This window comes from Pseudophryne corroboree, chromosome 1 (assembly GCF_028390025.1).
Source record: "Pseudophryne corroboree isolate aPseCor3 chromosome 1, aPseCor3.hap2, whole genome shotgun sequence".
In the NCBI taxonomy this organism is placed as follows: Eukaryota; Metazoa; Chordata; class Amphibia; order Anura; family Myobatrachidae; genus Pseudophryne; species Pseudophryne corroboree.
In genome coordinates, this window is record NC_086444.1 from 654,903,156 (window position 1) to 654,926,711 (window position 23,556).

The 23,556-nt window shown below is 48.9% G+C and overlaps 1 protein-coding gene and 1 pseudogene across 1 annotated transcript in view; both read left to right on the forward strand.

Annotated features, from left to right (window-relative positions):
• Positions 1-23,556, forward strand: part of POLR1E (RNA polymerase I subunit E) — a 140,794-nt gene that overhangs the window by 42,855 nt on the left and 74,383 nt on the right. The window lies entirely within an intron of this gene.
• LOC134961421 (U5 spliceosomal RNA) lies at positions 16,579-16,688 on the forward strand (annotated as a pseudogene).

The window sequence follows — 23,556 nt, forward strand, 5'->3', positions numbered from 1 at the left end:
CCTGCTTCCAAGCAGACCATTGCACGCTGGATCTGTAACACGATTCAGCAGGCCCATTCCACGGCTGGATTGCCATTACCGGAATCAGTGAAGGCCCATTCCACTAGGAAGGTGGGCTCATCCTGGGCGGCTGCCCGGGGGGTCTCAGCATTGCAACTTTGCCGAGCAGCTACTTGGTCGGGGTCAAACACTTTTTTGCAAAGTTCTAAAAGTTTGACACCTTGGCCGATGAAGACCTTAAGTTCGGTCAATCAGTGCTGCAGAGTCGTCCGCACTCTCCCGCCCGTTCTAGAGCTTTGGTATAACCCCATGGTTCTAATGGTGTCCCCAGCATCCTCTAGGACGTATGAGAAAATAGGATTTTAATACCTACCGGTAAATCCTTTTCTTGTAGTCCGTAGAGGATGCTGGGCACCCCCGTCCCGGTGCGTACTGTATCTGCAGTTAATAGTTATGGTTACACATATGTTGTGTTACGTTATTGTCAGCCTGTTGCTGACATTGTTCATGCCGTTGGCCTGTGTTCTGTTGAATGCCATGTTCTGTGGCATGGTTGAGGGGTGAGCTGGTATGAATCTCACCTTAGTTTAACAATAAATCCTTTCCTCGAAATGTCCATCTCCCTGGGCACAGTTCCTATAACGAGTCTGGAGGAGGGGCATAGAGGGAGGAGCCAGTTCACACCCTTTCAAAGTCTTAAAGTGCCCATGTCTCCTGCGGATCCCGTCTATACCCCATGGTTCTAATGGTGTCCCCAGCATCCTCTACGAACTAAGAGAAAAGGATTTACCGGTAGGTATTAAAATCCTATTTCTCCTTCATCCACTAGGGGCCACTGGAGCGCAGTTACAATGGGGAAATAGGCAGTAATTGGGAGCTGGCACTTTAAAATTCCAACACTGTGGCTAGCTCCTCCCCTACTATGTCCCCCCTCCAAGCCAGTCTTTAATTTGTGCCCAACGGAGCTGGTTCACTTGGGTCTTCTATGAATAATTTATTTATTTTTCCTTCTCTTACTTACATCCACAGACTGGCACTGCCAGTCTGCACCGCGGGAGGCTGCCGGCGGGGTCCCATCGCAGCTTCGTGCGGCTCAGGATGGGCCCCGGCTGAAGGAGACACTGAGCTCGCCGGAGCCGGCCGGACACCGCTGCGGAGCCTCTCGGGAAGATAGAGAGGCGGCCCGGTTCCGACAGCTTGTCCCGGTACCGGAGCCGGAACCTGCATGGGCTGTCTCATTGGCAAAGTCAGTAGAAGTGCTCTCTAGGGCTGTAATCCCTTCCCAGACCCCGTCCTTTAGCCCCCTCAACAGGCTTCTAAAAAGAGATTGCTAGCCTCTGTGTTGCATGACTTTGACGATGATATGCCTCAATTAGATGAGGCGGGGTTAGATGTACAGGAGGATGTAGATAAACAGGATACTGATGACGATCAGGTGTACGGGGACTCTGAACCAGTAGCTCAGGGTATAGAGGCTCTTATTACTGCTATTCGCTCAGTATTACAGGTGGAGGAGACGGCCCTTCAAGGTTTGTCACCAACCAATGCTTGCCGGTGACCTTTCCAGTTTCGGAGGAGCTGGATGCGCTCATAACGGCAGCCTGGAAACATCCAGACGCAAAATTTCAGGTATCAAGAAAACTGTTGTCTTCCTATCCTTTTTCCGCAGATAGCAGGAAACATTATGAGACCTCTCCGATTGTGGATCCTTCGGTGTCTCATCTGTCCAAAAAGACGGTCCTACCGGTTCCGGGAGCGACTTCGCTTAAGGAGGCGTCGGATAGGAAGTTGGAATCCACCTTGAAGACTATTTACTCGGCGGTGGGGGTATTACATCGCCTGGCGCAGGTAGGTTGTTGGGTCAACAAGGCGATCGAAGCTTGGGCGTAGCACTTGTCCTCTAGAATTCGTGACGAATTGCCGGCGGATCAATTGATACAGTTGGCGGAACACATCCGTGAATCAGCCCTTTATCTTTGCGAAGCGTCCAAGGACATATGTATTCTCGGAGCTAGAATTTCCGCTTTAGCAATTGCGGCCCGCAGAGCTCTCTGGTTCCGGCAGTGGCAAGCGGATACGGAATCCAAAAGGGCAGCAGAAGCGTTGCCCTTTACGGGTGAGGTTCTGTTTGGTAAGGATCTGGACTTATCTTCCTTCTGCTGCTCCAGCCACTCGCAGGCCATATAGGGGTCCCTCTTTTCGATCCTTTCGTGCCCCTTCCAGGTTTTGAGGCCAGGCCAGGGGAGGAGCTTCTACCTTCCGTGGCCATAGAGGTAGAGGCAGGGGTAGAGGTTCCGCGGCCTCAGCCTAGTCAGAGGTTAAGTCCTCTACCACTACCACTGCATGACGGGCTTCCCTCCCACCTGGGAGATCACAGGGTGTGAGCTCGTCTGTGGGATTTCAAGGAGGTCTGGGTACAGTCCTGTCCAGACGCTTGGGTCTGGGATCTAATCACTTGCGGTTACAAGCTCGATTTTCAGGAACAACCGCCCCAGCGGTTTTTTACCACGGGTTTGCCAGTTTCAGACAACCGAGGAGTTGCCTTACAGGCAGCGGTCCAGAAGCTTCTATCCGCAAGGGTGGTGATCCCTGTTCCCTCTCATCATCGGAAACGGGGCTATTACTCAAGCCTGTTTCTCGTACCGAAGCCGGACGGCTCGGAAAGGCCAATTCTGAACTTGAAGGATCTCAATCCGTTTTTGAGGGTATTCAAGTTCAAGATGGAGTCCCTTCAGTCTGTTATTGCGGGGTTGTAAAAAGACGAGTTTCTGGCGTCCTTAGACATCAAGGATGCATACTTACATGTTCCCATTTGGCCTCCTCGTCATGTTTTTCTCCGGTTCGCGATACAGGACACTCATTTCCAGTTCCAGGCCCTTCCTTTCGGTCTCTCTTCTGCTCCCAGAGTGTTCACAAAGGTCATGGCGGTCATGATGGCCCTTCTTCGGAAGCAGGGTGTGACGATTGTCCCCTATCTGGACGATCTGCTAATAAAAGCAAGCTCGGCAGAACTGCTGCTTCAGAATATCCGGATGACGCAGGACCTTCTGATTCGACACGGGTGGATCCTGAATTTCCCGAAGTCTCACTTATGCCCCTCACAACGGCTGTTGTTTCTCGGGATGATTCTCGACACGGTCCGTCAGAAGGTTTTCCTTTCTCAGGACAAGATCCTGTCTCTACAGACACTGGTAAGGTCAGTTCTTCGACACCGTCGGGTGTCAGTGTATCTGTGCATTCGCCTTCTGGGAAAGATGATAGCAGCGTTCGAAGCTTTTCCGTATGGTCGCTTCCACTCTCGACCTTTTCAGCTGTGTCTTCTACATCAGTGGTCAGGATCTCATCTGTTCCTTCATCAAAGGGTGACGCTATCTCCAAAGGCATGGTCGTCGCTTCTCTGGTGGCTCCAGTCGACACATCTGTTGGAAGGAAGGTGGTTCGGTGTATGGGATTGTACTCTCCTCACCACGGACGCCAGTCTGCGCGGCTGGGGGGCAGTGACCATGGAACATCGGTTTCAGGGGCGCTGGTCAATCCACGAATCCGCTCTCCCCATAAACATTCTCGAACTAAGGGCCGTGTACAATGCTCTGCTTCAGGCACATCACCTACTACGCTGTCGAGCGGTCAGAGTTCAGTCCGACAACGCCACGACGGTGGCGTACATCAACCATCAGGGCGGCACTCGCAGCCGTGCAGCGATGAGGGAGGTCACCAACATCCTTCTCTGTGTGGAGAGAAGTATGCTCTGTCCTTATCGGCGATATTCATTCCGGGAGTGGACAATTGGGAAGCCGATTATCTAAGCAGACAGGACATGCACCCGGGAGAGTGGTCACTACATCCCCAGGTGTTTTGGCAACTGGTCCGCCGGTGGGGAAAACCACAGATCGACCTCACGGCGTCCCGCCTGAACCATCAGTTGCCTCTTTTTCTCTATCGTCCTAGTGGATGCTGGGGTTCCTGAAAGGACCATGGGGAATAGCGGCTCCGCAGGAGACAGGGCACAAAAAGTAAAGCTTTTCCAGATCAGGTGGTGTGCACTGGCTCCTCCCCCTATGACCCTCCTCCAGACTCCAGTTAGATTTTTGTGCCCGGCCGAGAAGGGTGCAATTCTAGGTGGCTCTCATAAAGAGCTGCTTAGAGAAAGTTTAGCTTAGGTTTTTTATTTTACAGTGATTCCTGCTGGCAACAGGATCACTGCAACGAGGGACAGAGGGGAGAAGAAGTGAACTCACCTGCGTGCAGGATGGATTGGCTTCTTGGCTACTGGACATCAGCTCCAGAGGGACGATCACAGGTACAGCCTGGATGGTCACCGGAGCCGCGCCGCCGGCCCCCTTGCAGATGCTGAAGTAAGAAGAGGTCCAGAATCGGCGGCTGACGACTCCTGCAGTCTTCTAAAGGTAGCGCACAGCACTGCAGCTGTGCGCCATTTTCCTCTCAGCACACTTCACACGCAGTCACTGAGGGTGCAGGGCGCTGGGGGGGGGCGCCCTGGGAGGCAAATGTAAACCTATATAAAGGCTAAAAATACCTCACATATAGCCCCCAGAGGCTATATGGAGATATTTAACCCCTGCCTGTATTCACAAAATAGCGGGAGACGAGCCCGCCGAAAAAGGGGCGGGGCCTATCTCCTCAGCACACGGCGCCATTTCCTCTCACAGCTCCGCTGGTCAGGACGGCTCCCAGGTCTCTCCCCTGCACTGCACTACAGAAACAGGGTAAAACAGAGAGGGGGGGCAAATTTAATGGCAATATCTTGATATATATAAAGCAGCTATAAGGGAGCACTTATTATAAGGCTATCCCTGTCATATATAGCGCTTTTTGGTGTGTGCTGGCAGACTCTCCCTCTGTCTCCCCAAAGGGCTAGTGGGTCCTGTCTTCGTTTAGAGCATTCCCTGTGTGTCTGCTGTGTGTCGGTACGTGTGTGTCGACATGTATGAGGACGATATTGGTGTGGAGGCGGAGCAATTGCCAAATATGGGGATGTCACCTCCTAGGGGGTCGACACCAGAATGGATGCCTTTATTTATGGAATTACGGGATAGTGTCAACACGCTAAAGCAGTCGTTTGACGACATGAGGCGGCCGGACAATCAATTAGTGCCTGTCCAGGCGCCTCAAACACCGTCAGGGGCTGTAAAACGCCCTTTGCCTCAGTCGGTCGACACAGACCCAGACACAGGCACTGATTCCAGTGGTGACGAATCAACCGTATTTTCCAGTAGGGCCACACGTTATATGATTTTGGCAATGAAGGAGGCGTTACATTTAGCTGATACTACAGGTACCACTAAACAGGGTATTATGTGGGGTGTGAAAAAACTACCTATAGTTTTTCCTGAATCAGAAGAATTAAATGACGTGTGTGATGAAGCGTGGGTTGCCCCTGATAAAAAGCTGATAATTTCAAAGAAATTATTGGCATTATACCCTTTCCCGCCAGAGGTTAGGGAGCGCTGGGAAACACCTCCTAGGGTGGACAAGGCGCTAACACGCTTATCAAAACAAGTGGCGTTACCTTCTCCTGAGACGGCCGCACTTAAAGATCCATCAGATAGGAGGATGGAAAATATCCAAAAAAGTATATACACACATGCAGGTGTTATACTACGACCAGCTATAGCGACTGCCTGGATGTGCAGTGCTGGGGTAGTTTGGTCAGAGTCCCTGATTGAAAATATTGATACCCTGGACAGGGACAATATTTTACTGTCGTTAGAACAAATAAAGGATGCATTTCTTTATATGCGTGATGCACAGAGGGATATCTGCACACTGGCATCACGGGTAAGTGCTATGTCCATTTCGGCCAGAAGAGCTTTATGGACGCGACAGTGGACAGGCGATGCGGATTCAAAACGGCATATGGAAGTTTTGCCGTATAAAGGGGAGGAGTTATTTGGAGTCGGTCTATCAGATTTGGTGGCCACGGCTACAGCCGGGAAATCCACCTTTCTACCTCAAGTCACTCCCCAACAGAAAAAGGCACCGACTTTTCAACCGCAGCCCTTTCGTTCCTTTAAAAATAAGAGAACAAAGGGCTATTCATATCTGCCACGAGGCAGAGGTCGAGGGAAGAAACAGCAACAGGCAGCTCCTTCCCAGGAACAGAAGCCCTCCCCGGCTTCTACAAAAGCCTCAGCATGACGCTGGGGCTTCTCAAGCGGACTCGGGGACGGTGGGAGGTCGTCTCAAAAATTACAGCGCGCAGTGGGCTCACTCGCAGGTAGATCCCTGGATCCTGCAGATAATATCTCAGGGGTACAGGTTGGAATTAGAGACAGATCCACCTCGCCGTTTCCTGAAGTCTGCTTTACCAACGTCCCCTTCCGAAAGGGAGACGGTTTTGGAAGCCATTCACAAGCTGTACTCTCAGCAGGTGATAGTCAAGGTACCTCTTCTACAACAAGGGAAGGGGTATTATTCCACTCTTTTTGTGGTACCGAAGCCGGATGGCTCGGTAAGGCCTATTCTAAATCTGAAGTCCTTGAACCTGTACATAAAGAAGTTCAAGTTCAAGATGGAGTCACTCAGAGCAGTGATAGCGAACCTGGAAGAAGGGGACTTTATGGTATCCTTGGACATCAAGGATGCGTATCTCCACGTTCCAATTTACCCCTCACACCAGGGGTACCTCAGGTTCGTTGTACAAAACTGTCACTATCAGTTTCAGACGCTGCCGTTTGGTTTGTCCACGGCACCTCGGGTCTTTACAAAGGTAATGGCCGAGATGATGATTCTTCTTCGAAGAAAAGGCGTATTAATTATCCCATACTTGGACGATCTCCTAATAAGGGCAAGGTCCAGAGAACAGCTAGAGATGGGATTAGCAATATCTCAAGAGGTGCTAAAGCAGCACGGATGGATTCTGAATATTCCAAAATCCAAATTAATGCCGACAACTCGTCTGCTGTTCCTAGGGATGATTCTGGACACGGTTCAGAAAAAGGTTTTTCTTCCCGAGGAAAAAGCCAAGGAGTTATCCGACCTGGTCAGGAATCTCCTAAAACCAGGAAAGGTGTCTGTACATCAATGCACGCATCTTCAGATGCACCTGCGGATAACCCTGTCTCCAAGGACAAGGGTATCTCTTCTGTGGTGGTTGCAGAGGGCTCATCTATTGGAGGGCCGCAGATTCGGCATACAGGATTGGATCCTGGTGACCACGGACGCCAGCCTGAGAGGCTGGGGAGCAGTCACACAAGGAAGAAACTTCCAGGGAGTGTGGTCGAGCCTGAAAAAGTCTCTTCACATAAACATTCTGGAACTAAGAGCAATCTACAATGCTCTAAGCCAGGCGGAACCTCTGCTTCAAGGAAGACCGGTGTTGATCCAGTCGGACAACATCACGGCAGTCGCCCATGTAAACAGACAGGGCGGCACAAGAAGCAGGAGTGCAATGGCAGAAGCTGCCAGGATCCTTCGCTGGGCGGAGAATCACGTGATAGCACTGTCAGCAGTGTTCATCCCGGGAGTGGACAACTGGGAAGCAGACTTCCTCAGCAGACACGATCTTCACCCGGGAGAGTGGGGACTTCATCCAGAAGTTTTCCACATGCTAATAAACCGTTGGGAAAGACCAATGGTGGACATGATGGCGTCTCGCCTCAACAAAAAACTGGACAGGTATTGCGCCAGGTCAAGAGATCCGCAGGCAATAGCTGTGGACGCGCTGGTAACACCTTGGGTGTACCAGTCGGTGTATGTGTTTCCTCCTCTGCCTCTCATACCAAAGGTATTGAGAATCATACGGCAAAGCGGAGTAAGAACGATACTAGTGGCTCCGGATTGGCCAAGAAGGTCTTGGTACCCGGAACTTCAAGAGATGGTCACGGACGATCCGTGGCCTCTACCTCTAAGACAGGACCTGCTTCAGCAGGGACCGTGTCTATTCCAAGACTTACCGCGGCTGCGTTTGACGGCATGGCGGTTGAACGCCAGATCCTAAAAGGAAAAGGCATTCCAGAAGAAGTCATTCCTACCTTGATTAAGGCAAGAAAGGAAGTCACCGCGAAGCATTATCACCGCATTTGGCGGAAATATGTTGCGTGGTGCGAGGATCGGAGTGCTCCGACGGAGGAATTTCAACTGGGTCGTTTCCTACATTTCCTGCAATCAGGATTGTCTATGGGTCTCAAATTGGGATCTATTAAGGTTCAAATTTCGGCCCTGTCAATATTCTTCCAAAAAGAATTGGCCTCAGTTCCTGAGGTCCAGACTTTTGTCAAAGGAGTACTGCATATACAGCCTCCTGTGGTGCCTCCGGTGGCACCGTGGGATCTAAATGTAGTTTTAGATTTCCTCAAATCCCATTGGTTTGAACCACTAAAAAATGTGGATTTGAAATATCTCACATGGAAAGTGACTATGTTACTGGCCCTGGCGTCCGCCAGGAGAGTATCTGAACTGGCGGCTTTATCTTATAAAAGCCCTTATTTAATTTTCCATTCGGATAGGGCAGAGCTGCGGACGCGTCCGCATTTTCTCCCTAAGGTGGTATCAGCGTTTCACCTGAACCAGCCTATTGTAGTGAACAAAGAAGAAAAAAAGTGGGTGGGCGCTAGTTAAATGGCTATAAGACACCTAAAATTAAGTGCTGTTGTACTGGTTGCAGCTTCCCCAGGTTGAGGTGCTGATCCTCAGCCAAAAAAAGGTTGTGAAACAAAGAATACTCGGTGAAGCGCTACCATTCAACAGCATAAATAAATTTATTAATAAAAAGCATATATAAAAAACTGTCACAATTCAATAAAATATACCCAATATCTTGTATTATAATGAGCTCAGGTATTATGTAACAAACAATCGTAACACAAATGGTACCAATATATATAGTGGAAGCTCCCTGGGAGAAAGAAAAACCACCTATATTCTGGTGGAGACTGCAGCATTTATAATTGTGTTAAGCTCCATGCATGGGCTGTTTAATCGTGTAGATTTTCTTTGAAAGTCCATCCGTTTTTAAATGATGTTAATGTGGTGTAATTATGATCTAACCACCATTTAATGAAGAGCTTATTTGCTCGCAGTGGGTAATTTCCAACGGAATTAAGGTTTATTGGGTAGCTCTAATGGATGAGCTTCCATATGTATATGACTTTAAGCTGTACTGGCTATTTGAAAAAGTCCCGTATATACGGCTTACCCCAACCTTTCCGTGATGAGAAGGTAGATTGTTCTCTCCTGTATAACGGTGGGTGCCGGCTGCCCACACTAAGGTCCTGCTGTGCGTCGATGTCCGGACGCTGATAGGAAAAACGGATGGAGATCAGCCTTTCAAGTGCTGGTGTCAGAGCGTGGATTTATGCCTATATTGCATAGGCTTGTAGCTCCGTCTGCGGGAGCCGCCGAACACCCTTGTGCACTGATGTAGGAGCGCGGCTTGATGTCTCCGAGTCGTGCGCTTATGTTCTATTAACGGGAGCCGTTGTACACACTCCTTGTGTGTAGGTGCTTTAATGAGCTCAGGATATCGGGTCAACGCCGCGACTCGGAGACATCAAGCCGCGCTCCTACATCAGTGCACAAGGGTGTTCGGCGGCTCCCGCAGACGGAGCTACAAGCCTATGCAATATAGGCATAAATCCACGCTCTGACACCAGCACTTGAAAGGCTGATCTCCATCCGTTTTTCCTATCAGCGTCCGGACATCGACGCACAGCAGGACCTTAGTGTGGGCAGCCGGCACCCACCGTTATACAGGAGAGAACAATCTACCTTCTCATCACGGAAAGGTTGGGGTAAGCCGTATATACGGGACTTTTTCAAATAGCCAGTACAGCTTAAAGTCATATACATATGGAAGCTCATCCATTAGAGCTACCCAATAAACCTTAATTCCGTTGGAAATTACCCACTGCGAGCAAATAAGCTCTTCATTAAATGGTGGTTAGATCATAATTACACCACATTAACATCATTTAAAAACGGATGGACTTTCAAAGAAAATCTACACGATTAAACAGCCCATGCATGGAGCTTAACACAATTATAAATGCTGCAGTCTCCACCAGAATATAGGTGGTTTTTCTTTCTCCCAGGGAGCTTCCACTATATATATTGGTACCATTTGTGTTACGATTGTTTGTTACATAATACCTGAGCTCATTATAATACAAGATATTGGGTATATTTTATTGAATTGTGACAGTTTTTTATATATGCTTTTTATTAATAAATTTATTTATGCTGTTGAATGGTAGCGCTTCACCGAGTATTCTTTGTTTCACAGCCTATTGTAGTGCCTGCGGCTACAAGCGACTTGGAGGACTCCAAGTTGTTGGACGTTGTCAGAGCTTTAAAAATATACATTTCAAGGACGGCTGGAGTCAGAAAATCTGACTCGCTGTTTATACTGTATGCACCCAACAAGTTGGGTGCGCCTGCTTCTAAGCAGTCGATTGCTCGTTGGATTTGTAACACAATTCAACTTGCACATTCTGTGGCAGGCCTGCCACAGCCTAAATCTGTTAAGGCCCATTCCACAAGGAAGGTGGGCTCATCTTGGGCGGCTGCCCGAGGGGTCTCGGCATTACAACTCTGCCGAGCAGCTACGTGGTCAGGGGAGAACACGTTTGTAAAATTCTACAAATTGGATACCCTGGCAAAGGAGGACCTGGAGTTCTCTCATTCGGTGCTGCAGAGTCATCCGCACTCTCCCGCCCGTTTGGGAGCTTTGGTATAATCCCCATGGTCCTTTCAGGAACCCCAGCATCCACTAGGACGATAGAGAAAATAAGAATTTACTTACCGATAATTCTATTTCTCGGAGTCCGTAGTGGATGCTGGGCGCCCATCCCAAGTGCGGATTATCTGCAATACTTGTACATAGTTATTGTTAACTAATTCGGGTTATTGTTTAGGGAGCCATCTTTCAGAGGCTCTTCTGTTATCATACTGTTAACTGGGTTTAGATCACAAGTTGTACGGTGTGATTGGTGTGGCTGGTATGAGTCTTACCCGGGATTCAAAATCCTCCCTTATTGTGTACGCTCGTCCGGGCACAGTACCGAACTGGAGTCTGGAGGAGGGTCATAGGGGGAGGAGCCAGTGCACACCACCTGATCTGGAAAAGCTTTACTTTTTGTGCCCTGTCTCCTGCGGAGCCGCTATTCCCCATGGTCCTTTCAGGAACCCCAGCATCCACTACGGACTCCGAGAAATAGAATTATCGGTAAGTAAATTCTTATTATTACTCTCGGACGAGGGACCCGGCGGCGGCGGGCGTGGATGCCCTCACGGCTCCTTGGAATTTCCGGTTCGTCTACCTCTTTCCTCCTTTCCCGCTGTTGCCGCGGGTTCTGCAGCGCATCAAGAGAGAAAACGCTCTGGTCCTCCTGGTGGCTCCGGTTTGGCCACGCAGGGTTTGGTACTCCACCCTACACCTATTGTCAGTAGCCGAGCCTTGGCCCCTGCCACTACGAGACGATCTTCTACAACAGGGTCCTTTTCTTTATCCAGACTTCCGCAGGCTACGTTTGACGGCGTGGCTGTTGAGAAAGCCATCTTGAAAAGGAAGGGGATTCCTCGTACGGTTATACCTACTGTGCTTCGGGCTAGAAAGTCAGTCACATGTTCTCACTACTACCGCATTTGGAAGGCTTTATGTAGCCTGGTGTGAACGTCGAGAATTTTCTCCTTCCGTGTTTCGCTTAGCCCGCCTTCTCCGTTTTTTGCAGGCAGGTTTTTCAGCAGGCCTAAGACTGGGTTCACTAAAGGTGCAGGTCTCTGCTCTTTCGGTTTTCTTCCAGAAAAAGTTAGCCTTGCTGCCGGAAGTTCAGACTTTCTTTCAGGGGGTTCTTCGAATACAGCCTCCCTTCCGCCCTCCGACAGCGCCATGGGACCTGACTCTGGTCCTCTCTTTTCTGCAATCTTCATTGTTTGAGCCCCTGGAATCAGTGGAGATAAAATATCTCACCTGGAAGGTGGTTCTTCTCCTGGCGCTGGCTTCAGCTAGACGGGTGTCGGAACTTGGAGCTCTCTCTTGTAGGTCTCCTTACCTGGTGTTTCATGCGGATAGGGCCGAGCTTCGTACTCGTATGTCTTTTCTACCTAAGGTGGTGTCTGATTTTCACATCAATCAGCCGCTTGTGGTTCCGGCACTCTCGGTGGACTCTCCGGATTCGAGATCATTGGACGTTGTCAGGGCGCTCAAGATCTATGTGGATAGGACTTCAGCTATTCGGAAGTCAGATTCCTTATTTGTTCTCTACGATGCTGCTCGCCGTGGTTGGCCGGCTTCTAAGCAGACTTTGTCTCGATGGATTCGACTGACCATCAGACAAGCTTATTTGGCAGCTTCTCGGGAACCTCCATCTTCAATTTCAGCGCACTCTACGCGCTCTGTGGGACCTTCGTGGGCGGCTGCCCGTGGGGTCTCCATGACTACTTTATGTCGGGCGGCTACTTGGTCGGGCCGACATACGTTTGTCAAATTCTACAAGTTTGACACTTTTGCGGCCTCTGTATCGCAGTTTGGCCGAGCGGTTTTACAGGACTCTCAGCGCTCTCACACCTGTTTTGGGAGCTCTGGGACGTCCCCATTGTAACTGCGCTCCAGTGGCCCCTAGTGGATGAAGGAGAAATCAGGATTTTGGTACTTAACCGATAAATCCCTTTCTCCGATTCCACAGGGGCCACTGGACGCCCACCCAGCGCTGTTTCCTCCTTTTTTGCTTAACGGTTTGCAGATCACTATGTGACTGCTTGTTTGGTTCAGGTTAACCTTTTTTGTTAGGTTAGGCGGGGCTGTGTAAAGTCTGTGTAACCTATTAAGGTACACAGATAGCGCTGGTAGTTTATTTGGGCTACCTCTGAAGCGCTGTGTGTGTGGGTTGGCTCCAATTTCTGTGTCCCTCTGTGTCATACGTGGGGGGGGGGGTTATTCTGTAGCTGACATTTCTCAATTGTGTGGGTGTTTATTTTTATAATCTCACATAGCCATGTCTAGGGACTTTGTGTCTTATGCTGCAGAAAAGATTTCCTCTCAGGAGGAATCCATTCCATGTACACAGGAATGTAATGCCTTGTCTCAGATCCCTATTGTTGACCCTGAGTGGTTAGCTTCTATCAAAGGAATGATCTCTCAGATTTCTATTAGGGTAGCTAATACTGAGAATGAAACTCTCAGGTGTTAAAGAAATCTATGGCAGTGTGGTCAGGCTCTGTTCCTATTCCTGCAAAATCTCCTAACATGTTCCCACAGAAACGTGTACTTGCCCAAATTATGCAAGTTGACACGGATACCGATTCTGGTACTGCAGACGGTGATAGAGACGTGCTGAGGGGGAGGCGGCAACCTTTGCTAAGGGGGTGCAGCTCATGATTGAGGCCATTAGAGATGTGTTAAACATTACTGACGCGCCACCTGAGCAGGTTGAGGAGGCTTACTTCACTGACAATAAGAAAGCCTCGCTAACCTTCCCTGCGTTCAAAGAATTAAACGCCATATTTGAAAAATCCTGGGAAAACCCGGAGAAAAAAATCCAGATCCCTAAGAGGGTTCTGGTTGCTTTTCCCTTCCCTGAGGAGAATAGGAAAAATTGGGAAAACCCACTAATTGTTGACGCATCTGTCTCCAGACTGTCTAAAAAGGTGGTTTTACCTGTCCCTGGATCTACCGCGTTAAAAGAACCGGCTGACCGTAAGATTGACACTACGCTCAAATCCATTTACACTGCTTCAGGAGTGGCTGACTATCGCTTGTGCATGGATTTCTAAAGCCATAGTAAAGTGGTCAGGCACATTACTAGAGGATTTAGATTCAATGGATAGGAGTCATTTGTTTTTACGTAACATACAGGATTCTGCAGGGTTCATGGTGAAATCCATGAAGGACCTGGGTACGCTGACTGCGTGGATATCTTCCATGTCGGTATCAGCTTGCAGGGGACTCTGGCTACGCCAATGGTCTGCAGACGCGGAATCCAGAAGTGTGGAGAACCTACCCTACACAGGTCAGGCTCTATTTGGGGAAGCACTGGATGTGTGGATTTCCACGGCAACTGCGGGTAAGTCACCTTTCCTTCTCTCTGCTATACCTTCTACGAAGAAACCTTTTTCTTCAGCTGTGTCACAGTCCTTTTGGACCGCTAAGGCAAAAAAGTCCAAGCCTCCTGCCACCTTCTTTAGAGGTGGTCGTGCAAAATCCAAAAGGCCTGCACCCGCAGGCTCCCAGGACTAGAAACCTGCTTTTGGTTCCTCAAAATCCTCAGCATAACGGTGGACCACACAGCTTGGAAGACGGCCTGGTGGGTGCAAGACTCAGACGTTTCAGCCATGTCTGGGTGTCCTCCGGCGTGGATCCCTGGGTATTGTGTCCCAGGGGTACAGACTGGAATTTCAAGAACTCCAGCATCACTGTTTCTTCATATCAGGCTTGCCAGCTTTGCTGACAGACAGGGCTATCCTACAGGAAGCCATCCTAAAATTAGAAAGGTCACAGGTCATTATCCTGGTTCCACCTCATATGCAAAACAAGCGTTATTATTCAAATCTTTTCGTGGTACCGAAATAAGATGGTTCGGTCAGACCGATTTTGAACTTGAAGTCGTTAAACCCTTATCTGAGGGAGTCTCTGAGAGCGGTGATTTCAGGTCTGGAGGAGGGGGAATTTCTGGTATCTTTGGACATCAATGATGCGTACCTCCATGTTCCGATTTGGCTGCCGCACCAGGCTTATCTCAGATTTGCACTGTTGGACAGTCACTATCAATTTCAGGCACTGCCATTCGGCTTCTCCACAGCACCGAGGGTGTTCACCAAGGTGATGGCAGAGATGATGGCTCTCCTCCGCAGACAGAGGGTGAACATAATCCCATTTCTTTATCATCCACTAGGGGTCACTGGAGTACTCTTGGGATATGGACGGGCGTAGCCGAACAAAGGCACTGAATATTTAAATTTAGGACTCTCCCCCCCCTCCATATCCCCGAGTACCTCAGTGTTTTTTCGGTGCTCACAGCATGAACATCGGCTTGTGGGAATGCCCACATTTGAGAAGATTTTATTAAATTTTTCATTTTACTTTTTATTTTTAATTTTTACACTTCCCGTCCCAGTTTCTTGAAAAACTTGGGTCCGGGATGGTGCCGCTGCAAGGCAGCGTATGGCGTGTCGGTCCTCACAAAGAGCACCCTCACAGCCACAGGCGCTGCAAGGCAGCGCATGGCGTGTCGGTCCTCACAAAGAGCACCCTCACAGCCACAGGCAGCCACTGTCTCCTGCAAGCTGGACGGAGCTTACAGAAAACCCCGTCACAGCCAAGAAGAGACAAAGAGCTGGAGGGACGGAGCATTCAGCAGAAGCCCCGTCACAGTCACAGCCACGCTGGACTGAGCTTACAAAAGAAGCCCCGTCACAGCCAAGATGAGACGGAGCTTACAAGAAAGAAGCCCCGTCACAGCCAGGAAAGCCCGTCAAACTGAAACAAGGTATGGTGGGGTGTAAGGACGGTCAGCTCACGCTGCCGCCCTGCTGTGTGGGGAAAAGGTATTACTTTACTGCGCTGATTACATGAGAGAGCCGTTAGTACAGGCACCCGCCGCTGCTGATTAGACACGCTGTACCCAGCCGAGCCAGCCACTTTACGAGATCGCGGGGACACAGCTCTAGGCGGCCGCACGTCACTCAAAGACGCCGGCCGCTCTCCCAGCGCCACCGCAGCCGCCGCTGATTACCCGGCCACTGCTGCAGGATGAAAGGCGCTACCGGGGACACAGCTCTGAGCGGCCGCTCTCCCAGCGCCACCGCAGCCGCCGCTGATTACCCGGCCACTGCTGTAGGATGAAAGGCGCTACCGGGGACACAGCTCTGAGCGGCCGCACGTCACTCAAAGACGCCGGCCGCTCTCCCAGCGCCGCCGCTGATTACCCGGCCACTGCTGTAGGATGAAGGGCGCTGCCGTTCGTCCGGACCACAGCTCCCCGGCACTTTACAGCAGCGCTTCCCTGCTTCATCTTGGCTCCCTGCACCCGCTCCCGTCCGCTGCAGGTAACACAAGCAGCGCAGCTGCAAGGGTGAGGGGGAGTAAATGCCATAGCAGCAGCACCATAAAGGCTGCATGGATAATAAGATAGGCTGTTCACTTTTAAGCTAATAACCTAAACTATGTTTCTGATGTAAACACAGGCATTTTTAACATGCTTCCTGTTTTTCTGTTATGGTTACCATATAATGTTAATACAACAGTGTTTCTATTAACTGGCAAGCTAAAATGATTATCACAGTTTAATAGGCTATTAAGCCTATATTAACTGTATAATAGGCTATTAAGCATATATATTAACACTGCAGCAGGAATCCTGTCATGTGATTTTCAGTGTATGCATGGCATGGAGGGCCAGTTTAATCATTACTCTTTCTTCCAGTTTATAATTCCAGAACATTCCGGCCATACGCCTCTACTCCACAAGGAGGCGCAGGGGTGTTAGTGGGAATTTTTTGTTCAGGTTTTCACATAATTCTGGAACATTCCTGCCCTACATCTCTAAGCCACTAGAGGCGAAGGGGTGTTAGTGGGAATTTGGTTCGGATTGCACATGGCCATGTGAACTTTTCACATAAAGAATACTCTGGTTTCTCTTCAGAGAGAATAAATCTTTCGCCTTTTACTAAAGATTTCCGTAGAGAGAAACAACCATGAGTTTCATATAATTTTTTGATGCCTGGTTACGGCTGCCTTTAATATGCTTTTCAGCAATAAAAATATATATATGACACAAAAGAACTTCAATAAGTCGTGCAAGTGTCTGTTCGTTGCCTATTTTGGGGTCTGTCTGCATAGCGAGTAAGGCTCTAGCGCAGACTAAAAATAATTTTAAAGATCCTATGTTAACATTGGCAATTCAAATTTAAAGAGCGGTAAAAATCCGAGTCTCGGATACTCCGCCTGCTCTAACTAAAGACAGTCGTTTCAAAGGGCCAATTCCCTTTGGGTACCAGGGTGTTTATTTAACTGGTCTTATAATTTAATGCACGATTCTATGTCAGATCTCACACCAATAACTACGAGTGAGAAGGGTGCATTACACAGCACGCATATAGTAGGGGTTTTTTGACAACATACATTGCTAAATCCCAGTGCGTCACTGTCTTTATTTGTACAGAGACTGAGTACACTCTAAGCTCTATTTAATCGTTTCCAAAATGACGCGATCCGCCATTGGTAAATGCGTCTGTGTCAAAGAATACATTTCAGTTACTAGACTATATGTATGGAAACAGGGACGATCACGGTTTAAAGAAGCTGCAGAGTATAGCTGTAAAGCTTCTGCTAACGCCGGTCACTTTCATCGTCGCTAGTTTAACCATGACAAGGCCATAGCTTGTTGGTCTTAAATTTGACATTACTGCAGCCAGTATCAAAACGGAAATACTTGTGCCGGCGTTTAATTCCTTTAGACTTCAGTTTTTTAAAACAAAAACAGTCACGCCTTGTAAAGACGCTATAGTCTGCAAGCCAGTGGCTTGATGACCTCTTAGGCCATCTACATGTTCCTATTGTGGAGCGCGTCTTTACACGTTACATTGCGGGAAACATCAACTCATGAGGTCTCAGCTATTTACAGATTTGGCAGGTTGCCATTTAGTCTCTGCTGGTTTTCAGCTGTTTTATATCCAGTCAGTAGTACACCAGCAGAGTCAGGGTTACTTATTCCCCTCTGTTTGGGGGAACAAACAGCAAGTCACTTAATGCAGTTTGAAAATGGATTTTCTGCGGTTAGCATTTGCATATTGGAGCCACAACATTGCATAATTGCATTTGATCTTCACAATGCGTATTTACCCATTCTGGTTGTTAATAGGTTCTAACCTTGGCAAAACGCCACAACTATTAACCATTTCAGGTCTACCGTTTGGTTTCTGGTCAACGCCTCGGGTATTTACCAGAGTGATGTTGGTGGTAGCTCATCTCAGAGTCCTGACAGTGACAATCTTTCCATACTTAGACTATCTGCTCGTTAGAACTCTGTATCACCAGAGTGCCTCTAACTTAGATGATCTGCTCATAAAAACTCTGTCTCAACACAGTTCCTCTAATTTGCGCTACTAATGTATACTGCGGTGGCAGATCATGTTCAAAGCGATTCCTAGGTAAGATTATAAATACGGTAAATCAAAGACATTTACCTACTACACATCTAGTAATTAGTGCTAAACACGCACACTAGCGATACATTGGTGTATTCGCCTGTTAAAAATAATGATGTGTTTCAAAGCGCTTTAAGTTCGCCGCCCTTCACTCGCGTTTCCCACAGAGGGCCGAGGGTGTATATACTCTGGACGACAGTCTCAGAGGTTCAGGAGTTGTAGTTAAAAAAGAGGTTCTAAAAGCACGACAGATTGCTGTCGATAAAAGTCCTGGAACTCCGTGCATTTTACAATGCACTACATGCTTCGTTTTCAGTCTGACCAAGGCAGTCAGACAAGGCAACGGGAGTTGCATACACAACAACCAGGGAGAACCAAGAAGCCGCATGGCAATGCGGCAGGTAACTCAAATCCTCAATGGCTCAGAACACCATTATGTGAAAATGTCAAGAGATCATTCCGTGACTGCACATCTGTTAGACAGATGATCTCACCCGTCAGGATTGGGATCCTGAAAACTGGACATTAAATCCAGAGGTGTTTCATATGTGAGTCCACAGAAGGGGGTTACCCTCAGGTATACATGATGGCATCTCGCCAAATTACAAAAGCTCAGTATGTGTACAAAACAACAGATCACAAGGGCAGTGGCAGTGGAGTGTTTCACATTCATGTGGTCATTCAGCATCGTGTATCTGGCTCCACCATTTTCCGCTGCTTTTTCCGTTGCCAAAACGGATCATAAGACAGTTCGTCACAGTCATACTGGTGATATCTCATGGGTTTCGGAGAGCTTGCTTCTCGAATCTCCAAGGAATACTGGCACACGATCTTGGGCCGCTCATAATACGTCCAACCTGTTACATCAGGGAACGTTCTTTTAACCATAGTTACAATGTACCTATTACCCATGTACCGCAGCTGCGGTTGACGGAGTGAGGGTTCAGACCGCCCTCTTAAGAAATAGAGCGTTACAGTATCGGTTATACCAACCAGGTTACGAGCTAGTAAGCCGCTTTAGGCAGCTCATTATTACAAAATTTCGTGTGGTAGACCTCGGAAGTTTCCGACATCATCCTTCAAGTTACCCGTATTCTGTTAAACGGGGTGGAATGGAAAACTGCGTTTATCTGCACTAAGGGTGCAGGTATCTGTGTGGTAAACTTATTTTCAAAGACGTTTGCCTCTATTACGTCTGTACACACTTTTCTACAAGGTGTCATCAAAGTTCAAGACTCTATTTATCCCACCTACAGCGCCAGGTGGCTTGAAGTTGGGTTCAGATTTCTTATAGTTTTCATATTTTGAACCCTTACAACAAAGGGGGATTAAGTTTCTCACTTTGGAAAACATTTTCCTTCTAGCCTTGGCTTCGGCAGGGGTTTTGCTTTCATATTTGAGTGCCTTGTTTTCCAAGCCACCGTATTTGAGTTTTCTCATGATAAAGCAGATCTTCGGACGAATTCCGCTTTCGTATTCTTCACATCAATATACCAATAGTGGTTCATGTGTGGACAGCACATTCTAGAATTCTGAATGTGCTACACGCATTACGCGTTTATATATGTCCCGAACGTCTACAGTACGTGAGATGAATACGTTGTTTGTTCTCTATGATACTGCCAACTGGGGTTAGCCAGTTTTTCAGCAGACATTATCCAGTTGGATAATAATAATGACTACAAGTCAGGCTTACTTTAAGGCTAAGTTACAATCGTCTACGTCAGTAATAGCTCATCCCACAGGTTCTGTGGGAATGTCAGACCCAGCGGGTCGTGGAGTGTCTACGACGCGGCTACATAGCCTTCAGTGCACCACGTTTGTGCACGTTTACACGTTATGAATGGTGGCGCCATCAGCATCTAGCTTTGGCCTGCCTACGGTTACAAGTATCAAACAGCTCTCCCGCCCACGAGGGAAGCTTTGGTACGTCCCAAGAGTACTCCAGTGACCCCTAGTGGATGATAAAGAAAATAGGATTTTGGTACTTACCAGGTAAATCCTTTTCTTTGAATCCATAGGGGGCACTGGACGCCCACCCAGAGCAGTTTTACCTGGGTTGTTTTAAGCTCAAGGGAGCTTAGGGTAACAAGTTTTACTTGATTGATATTAAGCTCAGAGGAGCTTATGGTAACACATTTTCACCGATTGGTTCAAATTATAAAGTTCTATCGGTTATGGTGTCAACTGTTTAGTTGACAGTAAGGTTATGGGTCAACATTGTTGTTGTCCGTTATGTGTTAGGTATTCTCCATTGTCAACCTCTCTATATAGTTCCTGTTCGCTCAGTAAAAAACACTGAGAGAGTACACTGAGGTACTCGGGGATATGGAGGGGGGGGAGAGTCCTAAATTTAAATATTCAGTGCCTTTGTTCGGCTACGCCCGTCCATATCCCAAGAGTACTCCAGTGCCCCCTATGGATTCAAAGAAAAGGATTTACCTGGTAAGTACCAAAATCCTATTATTTGGATGATCTGCTGGTAAAGGCGTCGTCCAGGGAGAAGCTGTTGTAGTCCATTGTTCTCATGACTGAGAAGCTGTTGCAGTCCATTGTTCTCACGACTCATCTGCTCAGGGAACACGGTTGGATCCTGAATCTTCCAAAATCACATTTGGAGCCGACCAGGAGGTTGTCTTTTCTGGGAATGATCCTCGACACGGAAGTGCAGAGGGTGTTTCTTCCGGAGGAGAAAGCGTTGGTGATGTAAACAATGGTCCGGAATGTCCTAAAGCCAGCCCGGGTTTCGGTTCATCAGTGTATTTGCCTTCTGGGGAAGATGGTGGACTCTTACAAGGCTCTACAGTACGGAAGGTTTCATGCTCGGCCCTTCCAACTGGATCTCCTGGACAAGTGGTCGGGATCTCATCTACACATACACCAGAGAATGTCTGTCGCCGAAAGCCAGGATATCGCTACTCTGGTGGCTGCAACTACTTCACCTTCTGGAGGGCCGCAGGTTCGGGATTCAGGACTGGATCCTCCCAACCACGGATGCAAGTCGCTGGGGCGCAGTCACTCAGGGGGAAACCTTCTAAGGAAGGTGGTCAAGCCTGGAATTCAGCCTTCCAATAAACATTCTACAACGGTCTTCTCCAAGCGGCCCATCTTCTGCAAGATCGAGCCATTCAAGTGCGTTCGGACAATGTAACGACGATGGCTTACATAAACCGACAGGATCGAAGAGCAGAGCTGCAGTGTCAGAGGTAACAAGAATCATCCTCTGAGCAGAAAAACATGCTTTGGCACTGTCCGCAATCTTCATTCGGGGAGTAGACAACTGGGAAGCTGACTTCCTCAGCAGATCTCCATTCAGGAGGTGTTCACGGAGGTAACAGATCTTTGGGGTGTACCTCAAATAGGCATGATGGCGTCTCATCTCAAGAAGAAGCTTCGGTGGTATTGTTCCAGGTCGAGAGACCCGCAAGCCGTCGCAGTGGAAGCCCTAGTGACTCTGTGGGTGTTCCAGTCGGTGTACTTGTTTCCTCCACTTCCACTCATTCCAAGAGTTCTAAAACTCATAAGGAGAACAAGAGTTCAGGCAGTCCTCATTGCTCCGGACTGGCCAAGAAGGGCTTGGTACGCGGATCTTCAGGATCTACTGCTAGAAGAGCCGAGGCCTCTTCCTCTTCGGGAGGACCTGCTGCAGCACGGCCCGTTCGCTTATCAAGACTTACCGTGGCTACGTTTGGGGGTTGAACGCCAGATATTAGCTCGGACGGACATTCCAAACAAGGTTATTTCTTCCCTGATACAGGCTAGGAAAGGAGTAACGTGTAAACATTACCATCGTATTTGGAAAAAATATGTATTTTGGTGTGAGTCCAAGAAGTTTCCTACGGTGGCGTTTCAACTGGGACGGTTTCTCCTCTTCCTGTAAGCAGGTGTGGATATGGGCCTGAGGTTGGGATCCATAAAGGTCCAGATTTCGGCCCTACCCATTTTCTTCCAGAAACAATTGGCTTCCCTTCCTGAGGTTCAGACTTTCTTGAAAGGGTTTCTGCACATCCAGTCTCCCTTTGTGCCGCCTACGGCGCCCTGGGATCTTAACGAGGTGTTACAGTTCCTCCAATCGGATTGGTTCGAAACCTCTACCAGAGATTGAGGTCAAGTTTCTTACGTGGAAGGCGGTCACTTTTTTGGCCTTAGCTTCTGCTAGACGTGTGTCGGAGTTGGGGTCTTTGTCTTGTAAGAGCCCCTACTTGATCTTCCATGAAGATAGAGCTGATTTCCCTTCCGAAGGCTGTGTCGACATTTCATATCAACCAACCAACCTATTGTGGTGCCAGTTGCTACTGACTCTTCAATTTCATCAAAGTCCTTGGATGTTGTAAGGGCTCTGAAAATCTGTGAAGAGGACTGCTCGTCACAGAAAATCGGACTCTGTTTGTCCTGTATGATTCCAAGAAACTTGGGGGTCCTGCTTCTAAGCAGACTTTCTCTTACGTCCTAGAGGATGCTGGGGTCCATATTAGTACCATGGGGTATAGACTGGTCCACCAGGAGCCATTGGCACTTTAAGAGTTTAATAGAGTGGGCTGGCTCCTCCCTCTATGCCCCTCCCTCTATGCCGCTCCTACCAGACTCAGTTTAGAAAATGTGCCCGGAGGAGCCGGTCACAGCTAGGGGAGCTCTACAGAGTTCTTCTAGTAAAGAGTAATTTTTTCTTTCAGGTTTTTTTATTTTACAGGGAGGCTGTTGGCGACAGCCTCCCTGCAGCGTGGGACTGGGGGACGGGGGAGCAGTGTCCGCCCCGCAGGGTCTTGAGCCACTGCTCCCGCTGACTGGACGGTGGCTCCAGAGGGGTCTGATCGCGCCCCACCACAGGGGAATGCTCGTCCCGGCAGCAGGCCGCCACCCTCTCAGAAGCTGAAGTGTGGCGAGTCAGTCACTGTCCCCCCTTGTAAGCGGGGGGACAGTGTGAAGAGGGCGGCTATGGGTCAGGAGCGCGGTTGTTCCCGCGCTACTGGAAGGCTCAGCATACCTTGGTGCAGCGCTTGGGAGGGAGCGCCCTGGGCCAGCTCCGGACCCTGCACTGGTTTTCTTCAGTGTGTCGGGATCTGCGGACCCAGGTCAGCATATTCCTCCGGCCAGTATAATCATCTTGAGCGGGAAGACAGCGCCATTGAAGGGGGCGGAGCTTCTCCTCAGAGCGGACCCAGCAGCGTTCAGCGACATTTTTCCTGCCTGCAGCCACGGTTCACTGGATCCAGGTCCCTCCAGAGCTTTCTCCAGCAGTCTGTACGGTACCAGGGGGCTGTAGAAGGGGGGAGGCTGCTTAAAGGCTGTGTCACCTATTAAGGGACACAGTCAGCGCTGGGAATGGACTCCCTTTGCCTGAAAAGCGCTGTGTGTGGGTTGGCTCCAATCTCTGTGTCTCTCTGCCATTCTTGGGGGGGAAACTCTGTCCTCAAAATACCCTGTGTGTTTGTGTGTGTGTGTGTGTGTGTGTGT